Source organism: Protopterus annectens, chromosome 4.part0 (genome assembly GCF_019279795.1).
Source record: "Protopterus annectens isolate FY-2018-M chromosome 4.part0, PAN1.0, whole genome shotgun sequence".
NCBI classification, from domain to species: Eukaryota; Metazoa; Chordata; order Ceratodontiformes; family Protopteridae; genus Protopterus; species Protopterus annectens.
Window position 1 is genome coordinate 961,568,761 of NC_056733.1, and position 17,302 is coordinate 961,586,062.

Genomic DNA, 17,302 nt, shown 5'->3' on the forward strand with positions numbered 1-17,302 from the left:
GGGGGGAAAATGCAGACACATTACACGAAAGTTTTTGCGGTGTTCTGTGGTGTCCTGCAGGTGTATGGTATGTACATTCATCAGTACCCTGTGTGGATCTGTGTAACGCATGTCGGTGAATATTAAAGACAGACACATTACACAGAGATGGTTGCACAGTTCTGTCTGTACTGTAATAGTTGTACTCCAGTGAGTACATGTAAGTTCATCATCATCGATCACCCTGTGTGGATCTGTGTAATGTCGTATGTGTGAGTATTAATGCAGACACTTTTAGACATGAGTGGTTGCACTGTTCTGTCTGTACTGCCAGTTGTGTGAGTACATGTACATTCATGTTCGATCATGCATCACTGTAGCCTGTGGATCTGTGTGTCAGATGATAGAATATTAATGCAGGCACATTACACATGGTGGTTGCACTGTCCTGTCTGTATTGCAGTTGTATGAGTACTGGTACATTCATCATCACCATTTGTGGATCTTTGTGCATGTGTGAATATTAATGCAGACTTATTACACATGTTGTTTGCACTGGCCTGTCTGTACTGCAGTTGTATGAGTACATGTACGTTCATCATTATCACCCTGTTTGGATCTGTGTGCACATGTGACTATTAATAGAGACAAATTACACATGTTGTTTGCACTGGTTTGTCTGTACTGCAGTTATGTGAGTACATGCACGTTCATCATCATCACCCTGTGTGGATCTGTGTGCACATGTGAATATTAATGCAGACACATTACATATGTTGTTTGCACTGGTGTGTCTGTACTGCAATTGTATGAGTACATGAACATTCATTAACACCCTGTGTGGAACTGTGAGCATGTGTGAATGTTAATGCAGAAACATTACACATGGTGGTTGCACTGTCCTTACTGTACTGCAGTTATATGAGTACATGTAGATACATCATAATCACCCTGTGTGTATCTGTGTATGTGTGAATATTAAAGCAGACACATTACACATGGTGGTTGCACTGTCCTGTCTGTACTGCAGTTGTGTGAGTACATGTACTTTCATAATCATTAGCCCATGTGGATCTGTGTGCATGTGTGAATATTAATGCAGGCACATTACACATGGTGGTTGCACTGTCCTGTCTGTACTGCAGTTGTATGACTACTGGTACATTCATCATCACCATTTGTGGATCTTTGTGCATGTGTGAATATTAATGCAGACTTATTACACATGTTGTTTGCACTGGTCTGTCTGTACTGCAGTTGTATGAGTACATGCACGTCCATCATTATCACCCTGTTTGGATCTGTGTGCACATGTGAATATTAATGCAGACACATTACACATAGTGGTTCTGTCTGCACTGCAGTTGTATGAGTACATGTATGTACATCATCATCACCTTGCGTGGATCTGTGTACACATGCGAATATTAATGCAGACACATTATATATGCTGGTTGCACAGCTCTGTCTGTGCAGCAGTTGTGTCAGTACATGTAAGTTCATCATCATCACCCTGTGTGGATCTGTGTGCACGTGTGAATATTAATGCAGACACATTACACATGCTGGTTGTACTGTTTTGTCTGTACTGCAGTTGTGTGAGTACGTACACATGCATCATAATCACCCCATGTGGATCTGTGTGCACATATTAATATTAATTCAGACACATTACACATGGTGGTTGTACTGTTCTGTCTGTACTGCAGTTGTATGAGTACATATACGTTCACCATCATCACCCTGTTTGGATCTGTGTGCACGTGTGAGTATTAATCCAGACACATTACACATGGTGGTTGCACAGTTCTCTCTGTACTGCAGTTGTATGAGTACATGTATGTACACCATCATCACCCTTTGTGGATTTGTGTGCACGTGTGAATATTAGTGCAGACACATTACACATGGTGGTTGCACTGCTCTGTTTGTACTGCAGTTGTATGAGTAGATGTACATTCATCATTCCTTTGTGTGGATCTGTGTGCATGTGTGAATATTAATGTAGACAGCATTACACAACTTTGTTGCACTGTCTTGTCTGTACTGCAGTTGTATGAGTACAATTACATGCATTGTAATCACCTTGTGTGGATCTGTGTACACATGTGTATATTAATGCAGACACATTACACATGGCGGTTGCACTGCTCTGTCTATACTGCAGTAGAATGAGTGTATGAACTTTCATAATTATCACCCCATGTGGATCTGTGTGCATGTGTGCATATTAATGCAGACACATTACATGTTTGTTGCAGTGTTCTGTGTGTACTGCAGGTGTATGAGTACATGTACATTCATCATCGTCACACTGTGTGTATCTGTGTGCACATGTGAATATTAATGCAGACACATTACACATGGTGGTTGCACTGTCCTTACTGTACTGCAGTTATATGACTACATGTTGATACATCATAATCACCCTGTGTGGATCTGTGTGCATTTGTGAATATTAATGCAGACACATTACACGTGGTGGTTGCACTGTCCTGTCTGTACTGCAGTTGTGTGAATACATGTATGTTCATCATCATTATCCTCTGGGGATCTGTGTGCAAGTGTGAATATTAATGCAGACACATTACACATGGTGGTTGCACAGTTCTGTCTGTACTTCAGTTGTATGAGTACATGTATGTACATCGTCATCACCGTTTGGGGATCTGTGTGCACGTGTGAATATTATGGCAGACACAATACACATGGTGGTTGCACTGCTCTGTTCATACTGCAGTTGTATGAGTAGATGTACATTCATCATCCCTCTGTGTGGATCTGTGTGCATGTGTGAATATTAATGCAGACAGCATTACACAAGGTTGTTGCAATGTCATGTCTGAACAGCAGTTGTATGAGTAAATGTACTTTCATAATCATCACCTCATGTGGATCTGTGTACATGTGTGAATATTAATGCAGGCACATTACACATGGTGGTTGCCCTGTTCTGTCTGTACTGCAGTTGTATGAGTACATGTATGTTCATCAATGTAACACTGTGTGGATCTGTGTGCATCTGTGAATATTAATACAGACATGCTACAGATGGCACTTGCACTTTTCTGTCTGTACTGCAGTTGTATGAGTACATGTACATACATCATCATCACCCTGTGTGGATCTGTGTGCACATTTGAATATTAATGCAGACACATTACACATGGTGGTTGGACAGTTATGTCTGTACTGCAGTTGTATGAGAACATGTATGTTCACCATCATCGCCCTGTGTGGATCTCTGTGCATGTGTGAATATTAATGCAGACACATTATACATTTGTTGCAGTGTTCTGTGTGTCCTGCAGATGTATGAGTACATGTGCATTCATCATCATCACCCTTTGTGGATCTGTGTGCATGTCTGAATATTAAGGCAGACACATTACAAAGGGTGGTTGCACAGTTCTGTCTGTACTGCAGTTGCATAAGTACATGTACATTCACCATCATCACCCTGTGTGGATCTGTGTGCATGTGTGAATATTAATGCAGACACTTTAGACATGGTGGTTGCGCAGTTCTGTCTGTACTGCAGTTGTGTGAGTATATGTACGTTCATCATCGTCACACTTTATGGATCTGTGTGCACATGTGAATATGAATGCAGACACATTACACATGGTGGTTGCACTGTCCTCACTGTACTGGTGTTGTAGGAGTACATGTACATACATCATCATCACCCTGTGTGGATCTGTGTGCATGTGTGAATATTAATGCAGACACATTACACATTGTGGTTGCACTGTTCTGTCTGTACTGCAGTTGTATGAGTACATGTACGATTATCACCATCACCCTGTTTGGATCTGTGTGAACATGTGAATATTAATGGAGACACATTACACATGGTAGTTGCACTGTTCTACCTGTACTTCAGTTTTATGAGTACATGTACATTCATCATCACCCTGTGTCAATCTGTGCGCATGTTTGAATATTAATGCAGACACCTTACACATGGTGAGTGCACTGTTCTGTTTGTACTGCAGTTGTATGAGTACATTTACGTTCATCATCATCATCGTGTGTTGATCTGTGTTCACATGTGAATATTAATGCAGACACATTACACATGGTGGTTGCACTGTCTTGACTGTACTGCAGTTGTATGAGCACATGTACATACATCATCATCACCCTGTGTTGATCTGTGTGCCCATGTAAAAATTAATGCAGACACATTAGACATAGTGTTCTGTCTGTACTGCAGCTGTATGAGTTGATGTACATTCATCGTCATCATCCTGTGTGGATCTGTGTGCACATCTGAATATTAATGCAGACAGATTACACATGGTGGTTGCACTGTCCTGACTGTACTGCAGTTGTATGAGTGCATGTACATACATCATCATCACCCTGTGTGGATCTGTGTGCACGTGTGAATATTAATGCAGACACATTACACATGGTGGTTCCACTGTCCTGACTGTACTGCTGTTGTTTGAGTTCATGTACATACATCATCATCACCCTGTGTGGATTAGTTCATGTGAAAATTAATGCAGACACATTACACATGCTGGTTGCAATATTTTGTCTGTATTGCGGTTGTATGTGCACATGTACGTTCATCACCATCACCCTGTTTGGATCTTTGCGTGCATGTGAATATTAATGCAGACACATTACAAATGGTAGTTGCACTGTTCTATCTGTACTGCAGTTTTATGAGTACAAGTACGTTCATCATCACCCTGTGTGGATCTGTGTGCACGTCTGAATATTAAGGAAGACACATTACAAAGGTTGGTTGCACAGTTCTGTCTGTACTGTAGTTGTATGAGTACATGTACATTCATCACAATCACCTTATTTGGATCTGTGTGCATGTGTGAATATTAATGCAGACACATTACATATGGTGGTTGCACTGTTCTGTTTGTACTGCAGTTGTGTGAGTACATGTACGTTCATCATTATAACCCTGTGTAGATATGTGTGCATGTGAATAATAATGCAGACACATTACACATGGTGGTTGCAATGACCTGTCTGTACTGCAATTGTATGAGTACATGTACATACATCATCATCACCCTGTGTTGATCTGTGTGCCCATGTAAAAATGAATGCAGACACATTAGACATAGTGGTTGCAATGTTCTGTCTGTTCTGCAGTTGTATGAGCACATGTACATTCATCACAATCACCTTATTTGGATCTGTGTGCATTTGTGAATATTAAAGCAGACACATTACACATTTTGGTTGCTCTGTTCTGTCTGTACTGCAGTTGTATTAGTACATGTGCATTCAACATCATCACTCTGTGTGGATCTGTGTGCACGTGTGATATTAATGCAGACAGATTACACATGGTGGTTGCACTGTTCTGACTGTACTGCAGTTGTATGAGTACATGTACATACATCATCATCATCCTGTGTGGATCTGTGTGCACATGTGAATATTAATGCAGACACATTACACATGGTGGTTGCACTGTCCTGACTGTACTGCAGTTGTATGTGTACATGTACATTCACCATCATGACCCTGTGTGGATCTGTGTGCATGTGTGAATAATAATGCAAACACATTACACATGGTGGTTGCACTGTTCTGTTTGTACTGCAGTTGTATGAGTACATGTATGTTCATCATCATCATCACCCTGTGTAGATATGTGTGCATGTGTGGATATTAGTGCAGACACAATACACATCGTGGTTGCACTGTTCTGTCTGTACTGCAGTTGTATGAGTACATGTATCACTCGTGTGGATCTGTGTGCACATCTGAATATTAATGCAGACACATTACACATGGTGGTTGCACTGTTCTGTCTTTTCTGCAGTTGTAGGAGTACATGTACGTATATCATCATCACCCTGTGTGGATCTTTGTGCAAGTCTAAATATTAATGCAGACACATTACACATGGTGGTTACACTGTTCTGTCTGTACTGCAGTTGTATTAGTACATGTACGTTCATCATCATCACCCTGTGCGGATCTGTGTGCACATATGAATATTAATGCAGACACGTTACACATAGTGATTGCACTGTTCTGTCTGCACTGCAGTTGTATGAGTACATGTATGTACATCATCATCACCTTGCGTGGATCTGTGTACACATGTGAATATTAATACAGACACATTACACATGGTGGTTGCACAGCTCTGTCTGTACTGCAGTTATGTGTACATGTACATTCACCATCATGACCCTGTGTGGATGTGTGTGCATGTGTGAATATTAATGCAAACACATTACACATGTTTTTACACTGTTCTGTTTGTACTGCAGGTGTATGAGTACATCTATATTCATCATCATCACCCTGTGTGGATCTGTGTGCAAGTGTGAATATTAATTCAGACACATTACACATGGTGGTTGGACAGTTCTCTCTGTACTGCAGTTGCATGAGAACATGTACATTCACCATCATCACCCTGTGTGGATCTGTGTGCAAGTGTGAATATTAATGCAGACACATTACACATGGTGGTTGCTCTTTTCTGTCTATACTGCAGTTGTATGAGTACATGTACATTCATCATCATCACCATGTGTGGATCTGACTGCACATCTGAATATTAATACAGGCACATTACACAGGGTGGTTGCACAATTCTGTCTGTATTGCAGTTGTATGACTATATGTACTTTCACTATTATCATCCTGTGTGGATCTGTGTGCAAGTGTGAATATTAATTCAGACACATTACACATGGTGGTTGCACTGTTCTGTCTGTACTGCAGTTGTATGAGTACATGTACATCATCATCACCCTGTGGATCTGTGTGCATCTGAATATTAATACAGGCACATTACACAGGGTGGTTGCACAATTCTGTCTGTACTGCAGTTGTATGAGTGCATGCACGTTCATCATAATCACCCTGTGTGGATCTGTGTGCATGTATCAATATTAATGCAGACACATTACACATGGTGGTTGCATGGTTCTGTCAGTACTGCAGTTGTATGAGTACATGTTCATCATCATCACCCTGTGTGGATCTGTGTGCACGTGTGAATATTAATGCAGACACATTACACATGTTGGTTGTACTGGTCTGTCTGTACTGCAGTTGTATGAGTACATGTACGTTCATCATCATAACACTGTGGGTCTGTGTGCACGTGTGAATATTAATACAGACACATTAGACATAGTGGTTGCACTGTCCTGTCTGTACTGAAGTTGTATGGGTACATGTATTTTCATCATCATCAGTCATGTGGATCTGTTTGCATATGTAAATATTAATGCAGACACATTACACATGGTTGCACTGTTCTGTCTGTACTGCAGTTGGATGAGTACATGTACATTCATCATCATCACCCTGTGTGGATCTGTGTGCATGTGAATATTAATGCAGACACATTACACATGGTGGGTTACTGTCCTGTCTGTATTGCAGTTGTATGAGTACATGTATGTTCATCATCATCACCCTGTGTGGATCTGTGTGCATGTGTGAATATTAATGCAGACACATTACACATGGTGGTTGCTCTTTTCTGTCTATACTGCAGTTGTATGAGTACATGTATTTTCATCATCATCAGTCATGTGGATCTGTTTGCATATGTAAATATTAATGCAGACACATTACACATGGTTGCACTGTTCTGTCTGTACTGCAGTTGGATGAGTACATGTACGTTGATCATCATCACCCTGTGTGGATCTGTGTGCATGTGTGAATATTAATGCAGACACATTACACATGGTGGTTGCACTGTTCTGTCTGTACTGCAGTTGTATGAATACATGTGCATTCATCATCACCCTGTGTGGATCTGTGTGCACGTGTGAATATTAATGCAGACACATTACACATATTGGTTACACTGTTCTGTCTGTAATGCAGTGGTATGAGTACATGTACGTACATCATCACCATTGCCCTGTGGGGACCTGTGTGCAAGTGTGAATATTAATGCAGACACATTACACATGGTGGGTTACTGTCCTGTCTGTATTGCAGTTGTATGAGTACATGTATGTTCAGCATCATCACCATGTATGGGTCTGTGTGCACATCTGAATATTAATGAAGACAGCAGTACTCATGTTGGTTGCACTGTTCTGTCTGTACTGCAGTTGTATGAGTAGATGTACATTCATCATCACTTTGTGTGGATCTGTGGGCACATGTAAATACTAATGCAGACACATTCCACATTTGTTGCACTGTTCTGTCTGTACTGCAGTTGTGTGAGTACATGTACGTTCATCATCATAACACTGCGGATCTGTGTGCATGTGTGAATATTAATGCTGACACATTACAGATGGGGGTTGCACTGTTCTGTCTTTTCTGCAGTTGTAGGAGTACATGTACGTATATCATCATCACCCTGTGGATCTGCGTGCAAGTCTAAATATTAATGCAGACACATTACACATGGTGGTTGCACAGCTCTGTCTGTACTGCAGTTATGTGTACATGTACATTCACCATCATGACCCTGTGTGGATGTGTGTGAACATATGAATATTAATGCATACACATTACACATGGTGGTTGCACTGTTCTGTCTTTTCTGCAGTTGTAGGAGTACATGTACGTATATCATCATCACCCTGTGTGGATCTTTGTGCAAGTCTAAATATTAATGCAGACACATTACACATGGTGGTTGCACAGCTCTGTCTGTACTGCAGTTGTGTGAGTAGATGTACATTCATCATCATCAACCTGTGTGGATCTGTGTGCACGTGTGTATATTAAAGCAGACAGATTACACATGGAGATTGTACTGTTCTGTCTGTGCCGCAGTTGTATGAATACATGTACATTCATCATCACCCTGTGTGAATCTGTGTGCACGTGTGAATATTAATGCAGACACATTACACATGGTGGTTGCACCGTTCTGTCTGCACTGCAGTTGTATGAGTACATGTACATTCATCATCATCATCCTGTGTGGATCTGTGTGCATGTGTGAATATTAATCCAGACACATTACATATGGTGGCGGCACTGTCCTGTCTGTACTGCAGTTGTATGAGTAGATGTACGTTCATCATCATCACCCTGTGTTGATCTGTGTGCATGTGTGTATATTAATGCAGACACCTTACACATGGTGGTTGCACTGTTCTGTCTTTTCTGCAGTTGCATGAGAACATGTACATTCACCATCATCACCCTGTGTGGATCTGTGTGCAAGTGTAAATATTAATCCAGACACATTACACATAGTGGTTGCACTGTTCTGTCTGTACTGCAGTTGTATGAGTACATGTACATTCATCATCATCACCATGTGTGGATCTGTGGGCACATCTGAATATTAATACAGGCACATTACACAGGGTGGTTGCACAATTCTGTCTGTATTGCAGTTGTATGACTATATGTACTTTCACTATTATCATCCTGTGTGGATCTGTGTGCACATGTGAATATTAATGCAGACACATTACACATGATGGTTGCACAGTTTTGTCTGTACTGTAGTTGTGTGTGTACATGTATGTTTATCATCATCACACTGTGTGGATCTGTGTGCATGTGTGAATATTAATGCAGACACATTACACATGTTGGTTGCACTGTTCTCTCTGTACTGTATTTGCATGGGAACATGTACATAGATCATCATCACCCTGTGTGCATCTGTGTGCATGTATGAATATTAATGCAGACACATTACACATGGTGGTTGCACTGTCCTGTCTGTACTGCAGTTGTATGAGTGCATGCACGTTCATCATCATCACCCTGTGTGGATCTGTGTGCACATGTGAATATTAATGCAGGCACATTACACATGGTGGTTGCACTGTTCTGTCTGTACTGCAGTTGTATGAGTACATGTACATACATCATCATCACCCTGTGTGGATCTGTGTGCATGTGTGAATATTAATGCAGACACATTACACATGGTGGTTGCACTGTCCTGTCTGTACTGCAGTTGTATGAGTACATGTACATTCATCATCATCACCCTGTGTGGATCTGTGTGCACATGTGAATATTAATGCAGACACATTACACATGGTGATTGCACTGTCCTGTCTGTACTGCAGTTGTATGAGTACATGTACATTCATCATCATCAGCCTATGTGGATGTGTGCACATGTAAATATTAAAGCAGACAGCATTACACATGGTTGCACAGTTCCGTCTGTACTGCAGTTGTATGAGAACATGTACATTCACCATCATCACCCTGTGTGGATCTGTGTGCAAGTGTGAATATTAATTCAGACACATTACACATGGTGGTTGCACCGTTCTGTCTGCACTGCAGTTGTATGAGTACATGTACATTCATCATCATCATCCTGTGTGGATCTGTGTGCAAGTGTGAATATTAATGCAGGCACATTACACAGGGTGGTTGCACAATTCTGTCTGTATTGCAGTTGTATGACTATATGTACTTTCACTATTATCATCCTGTGTGGATCTGTGTGCACATGTGAATATTAATGCAGACACATTACACATGGTGGTTGCACTGTTCTGTCTGCACTGCAGTTGTATGAGTACATGTACATTCATCATCATCATCCTGTGTGGATCTGTCTGCATGTGTGAATATTAATGCTGACACACTGCACATGTTGGCTGCACTTTTATGTCTGTACAGCATTTGGATGAGAACATGTACGTACATCATCATCACCCTGTGTGGATCTATGTGCACATCTGAATATTAATACAGACACATTACACAGGGTGGTTGCACAATTCTGTCTGTATTGCAGTTGTATGAGTATATGTACTTTCACCATTATCATCTTGTGTGGATCTGTGTGCAAGTGTGAATATTAATGCAGACACATTACACATGCTGGTTGGACAGTTCTCTCTGTACTGCAGTTGTATGAGTACATGTACATTCATCATCATCACTTTGTGTGGATCTGTGTGCACGTGTGAATATTAATGCAGAAACATTACACATAGTGGTTGCACTGTTCTGTCTGTACTGCAGTTGTATGAGTACATGTACATTCATCATCCCTCTGTGTGGATCTGCGTGCATGTGTGAATATTAATGCTGACACATTACAGATGGGGGTTGCACTGTTCTGTCTTTTCTGCAGTTGTAGGAGTACATGTACGTATATCATCATCACCCTGTGTGGATCTTTGTGCATATGTGAATATTAATGCAGACACATTACACATGGTGGTTGTACTGTTATGTCTGCACTGCAGTTGCATGAGTAGATGTACATTCATCATCATGACCCTGTGTGGATCTGTTTGCATGTGTGAATATTATTGCAGACACATTATACATGTTGGTTGCACTGTTCTGTCTGTACTGCAGTCGTGTGAGTACATGTATGTTCAGCATCATCACCATGTATGGGTCTGTGTGCACATCTGAATATTAATGAAGACACATTTCACAGGGTGGTTGCACAATTCTGTCTGTATTGCAGTTTTATGAGTATATGTACTTTCACCATTATCATCTTGTGTGGATCTGTGTGCAAGTGTGAATATTAATTCAGACACATTACACATGGTGGTTGCAATGACCTGTCTGTACTGCAATTGTATGAGTACATGTACATACATCATCATCACCCTGTGTGGATCTGTGTGCATGTGAATATTAATGCAGACACATTACACAGGATGGTTGCACAATTCTGTCTGTATTGCAGTTGTACAAGTACATGTGCATTCATCATCACCCTGTGTGGATTTGTGTGCACATGTAAATATTAATGCAAGGATATTACACATTTTGGTTGCTCTGGTCTGTCTGTACTGCAGTTGTATTAGTACATGTGCATTCAACATCATCACTCTGTGTGGATCTGTGTGCACGTGTGATATTAATGCAGACACATTACACATGTTGGTTGCACTGTTCTGTCTGTACTGCAGTTGTATGAGTACATGTACATTCATCATCATCACCCTGTGTGGATCTGCATGCACGTGTGAATATTAATGCAGACACATTACATATGGTGGTTGCACTGTTCTGTTTGTACTGCAGTTGTGTGAGTACATGTACATTCATCATCATCACCCTGTGTGGATCTGTGTGCATGTGTGAATATTAATGCAGACACATTACACATGGTGGTTACACTGTTCTGTCTGTACTGCAGTTGTATGAGTACATGTACGTACATCATCATCACCCTATGTGAATCTGTGTGCATGTGTGAATATTAATGCAGACACATTACAGATGGTAGTTGCATTGTCCTGTCTGTACTGCAATTGTATGAGTAGATGTACATTCATCATCATCACCCTGTGAGGACCTGTGTGCATGTGTGAATATTAATGCAGACACATTACACATGGTGGTTGCACTGTTCTGTCTGTACTGCAGTTGTATGGGTACATGTACATTCGTCATTATCATCACCCTGTATGGATCTGTGTGGAAGTATGAATATTAATGCAGACACATTACACATGGTGGTTGTACTGTTCTGTCTGTACTGCAGTTGTGTGAGTACATGTACGTTCATCATCATAACACTGTGGATCTGCGTGCATGTGTGAATATTAATGCTGACACATTACAGATGGGGGTTGCACTGTGCTGTCTGTACTGCAATTGTATGAGTCCATGTACGTACATCATCATCACCCTGTGTGGATCTGTGTGCATATGTGACTATTAATGCAGACACATTACACATGTTGGTTGCACTGTTCTGTTTGTACTGCAGTTGTATGAGTACATGTACATTCATCATCATGACCCTGTGTGGATGTGTGTGCACATGTAAATATGAATGCAAGGACATTACACATGTTGGTTGCACTGTTCTGTTTGTACTGCAGTTGTATGAGTAGATGTACATTCATCATCACCACCCATTGTGGATTTGTGTGCACATGTGAATATTAATGCAGGCACATTACACATGGTGGTTGCACTGTTCTGTCAATACTGCAGTTGTATGAATACATGTGCATTCATCATCACCCTGTGTGGATTTGTGTGCACATGTAAATATGAATGCAAGGACATTACACATTTTGGTTGCACTGTTCTGTCTGTACTGCAGTTGTATTAGTACATGTACATTCATCATCATCATCCTGTGGGGATCTGTGTGCAAGTGTGAATATTAATGCAGACACATTACACATGGTGGGTTACTGTTCTGTCTGTACTGCAGTTGTATGAGTACAAGTACATTCACCATCATCACCCTGTGTGGATCTGTGTGCACGTGTGAATATTAATGCAGACACATTGCACATGGTGGCTGCACTGTTCTGTTTGTACTGCAGTTGTATTAGTACATGTACGTACATCATCATCACCCTGTATGGATGTGATTGCATGTGTAAATATTAATGCAAACACATTACACATGGTGGTTGCACTGTTCTGTCTGTACTGCAGTTGTATGAGTACATGTACAGCATCATCACCCAGTGTGGATTTGTGTGCACGTGGAAATATTAATGCAGACACATTACACATGGTGGTTGCACTGTTCTGTCTGTACTGTATTTGTATGGGAACATGTACGTAGATCATCATCACCCTGTGTGGATCTGTATGCACGTGTGAATATTAATGCAGACACATTACACATGGTGGTTGCACTGTTCTGTCTGTACTGCAGTTGTATGAGTAGATGTACGTTCATCATCATCACCCTGTGTTGATCTGTGTGCATTTGTGTATATTAATGCAGACACCTTACACATGGTGGTTGCACAGTGCTGTCTGTGCTGCAGTTATGTGTACATGTACATTCACCATCATGACCCTGTGTGGATCTGTATGGATGTGTGAATATTAATGCAGACACATTACACATGGTGGTTGCACTGTCCTGACTGTACTGCAGGTGTATGAGTACATCTATATTCATAATCATCACCCTGTGTGGATCTGTGTGCATGTGTGAATATTAATGCAGACACATTACACATGGTGGTTGCTCTTTTCTGTCTATACTGCAGTTGTATGAGTACATGTACATTCACCATCATGACCCTGTGTGGATGTGTGTGCATGTGTGAATATTAATGCAGACACATTACACATGGTGGTTGCACTGTTCTGTCTGTTCTGCAGTTGTATGAGCACATGTACATTCATCACAATCACCTTATTTGGATCTGTGTGCATTTGTGAATATTAAAGCAGACACATTACAGATGGTGGTTGCACTGTCCTTTTTGTACTGCAGTTGTATGAGTACTTGTACATCCATCATCATCATCACCCTGTGTGGATCTGTGTGCATGTGAATATTAATGCAGGCACATTACACATGGTGGTTGCACTGTTCTGACTGTACTGCAGTTGTATGAGTACATGTACATACATCATCATCATCCTGTGTGGATCTGTGTGCACATGTGAATATTAATGCAGGCACATTACACATGGTGGTTGCACTGTTCTGACTGTACTGCAGTTGTATGAGTACAAGTACGTTCATCATCACCCTGTGTGGATCTGTGTGCAAGTGTGAATATTAATTCAGACACATTACACATGGTGGTTGCACAGTTCCGTCTGTACTGCAGTTGTATGAGAACATGTACATTCACCATCATCACCCTGTGTGGATCTGTGTGCACATGTGAATATTAATGCAGGGACATTACACATGGTGGTTGCACTGTTCTGTCAATACTGCAGTTGTATGAATACATGTGCATTCATCATCATCACCCTGTGTGGATCTGTGTGCACATGTGAATATTAATGCAGACAGCATTACACATGATGGTTGCACTTTTATGTCTGTACAGCATTTGGATGAGAACATGTACGTACATCATCATCACCCTGTGTGGATCTATGTGCACGTGTGAATATTAGTGCAGACACATTACACATGGTGGTTGTACTGTTCTGTCTCTACTGCAGTGGTATGAGTAGATGTACATTCATTGTCATCACCCTGTGTGGATCTCTGTGCATGTGTGAATATTAATGTAGACACATTACACATGGTGGTTGCACTGTTCTGTCTGTACTGCAGTTGTGTGAGTACATGTACATTCATCATCATCATCACCCTGTGTGGATCTGTGTGCATGTCTGAATGATAATGATGACAACAGTACCCATGGTGGTTGCACTGTTCTGTCTGTACTGCAGTTGTATGAGTAGATGTATTTTCATCATCATCACCCTGTGTGGATCTGTGTGCACGTGAATATTAATGCAGACACATTACACATGGTTGCACTGTTCTGTCTGTACTGCAGTTGTATGAGTAGATGTACATTCATCATCATCATCATCATCACCTTGTGTGGATCTGTGTGCACGTGTGAATATTAATGCAGACACATTACACATGTTGGTTGCACTGTTCCATCTCTATTGCAGTTTTATGATTACATGTATGTTCATCATCGTAACACTGTGTGGATCTGTGTGCATGTGTGAATATTAATGTAAACGCATTACAGATGGTGGTTGCAGTGTTCTGTCTGTACTGTAGTTGTATGAATACATGTACATCATCATCATCACCCTGTGTGGATCTGTGTGCATGTGAATATTAATGCAGACACATTACACATGTTGGTTGCACTGTTCTGTTTGTACTGCAGTTGTATGAGTAGATGTACTTCATCATCACCACCCATTGTGGATTTGTGTGCACATGTGAATATTAATGCAGGGACATTACACATGGTGGTTGCACTGTTCTGTGTGTACTGCAGTTGTTTGAGTAGATATACATACATCATCATCACCCTGTTTGGATCTGTGTGCACGTTTGAATATTAATGCAGCACATTACAAATGGTTGTTGCATGTCCTGTCTGTACTGCAGTTGTATGTGTAGATGTGCGTTCATCATCATCATCACCTTGTGTGGATGTGTGTGCACATGTGAATATTAATGCAGACACATTGAACATGTTGGTTGCACTGTTCTGTTAATACTGCGGTTGTATTAGTACATGTACATTCATCATCATCATCCTGTGTGGATCTGTGTGCACATGTGAATATTAATGCAGACACATTACACATGGTGGTTGCACTGTCCTGTCTGTACTGCAGTTGTATGAGTGCATGTTCGTTCATCATAATCACCCTGTGTGGATCTGTGTACATGTGTGAATATTAATGCAGACACATTACACATGTTTGTTGCACTGCCCTGTCTGTACTGCAGTTGTATGAGTACATATACATTCATCATAGTCATCCTGTGTGGATCTGTGCTCACATGTGAATATTAATGCCGAGACATGACACATGGTGGTTGCACTGTTCTGTTTGTATGCAGTTGTATGAGTACATGTACATTCATCATCATCACCTTGTGTGGATGTGTGTGCATGTGTAAATATTAATGCAGACACACTACACATGGTGATTGTACTGCTCTGTCTGTACTGCAGTTGTATGAGTACATGTACATTCATCATCACCACCCTGTGTGGATTTGTGTGCACATGTGAATATTAATGCAGACACATTACACATGGTGGTTGCACTGTCCTGTCTGTACTGCAGTTGTGTGAGTACATGTACTTTCATAATCATTACCCCATGTGGATCTGTGTGCATGTGTGAATATTAATGCAGGCACATTACACATGGTGGTTGCACTGTCCTGTCTGTACTGCAGTTGTATGAGTACTGGTACATTCATCATCACCATTTGTGGATCTTTGTGCACGTGTGAATATTAATGCAGACTTATTACACATGTTGTTTGCACTGGTCTGTCTGTACTGCAGTTGTATGAGTACATGTACGTTCATCATTATCACCCTGTTTGGATCTGTGTGCACATGTGACTATTAATAGAGACACATTACACATGTTGTTTGCACTGGTTTGTCTGTACTGCAGTTATGTGAGTACATGCATGTTCATCATCATCACCCTGTGTGGATCTGTGTGCACATGTGAATATTAATGCAGACACATTACATATGTTGTTTGCACTGATGTGTCTGTACTGCAATTGTATGAGTACATGAAAATTCATAAACACCCTGTGTAGAACTGTGAGCACGTGCAAATGTTAATGCAGAAACATTACACATGGTGGTTGCACTGTTCTGTCTGTACTGCAGTTGTATTAGTACATGTACATTCATCATCATCACCCTGTGTGGATCTGTGTGCACATGTGAATATTAATGCATACACATTACACATAGTGGTTGCACTGTTCTGTCTGCACTGCAGTTGTATGAGTTCATGTATGTACATCATCATCACCTTGCATGGATCTGTGTACACATGTGAATATTAATGCAGACACATTACATATGGTGGTTGCATTGTTCTGTCTGTACTACAGTTTTATGAGTACATGTACATTCATCACCATCACCCTATTTGGATCTGTATGCACATCTGAATATTAATGCAGACAGATTAC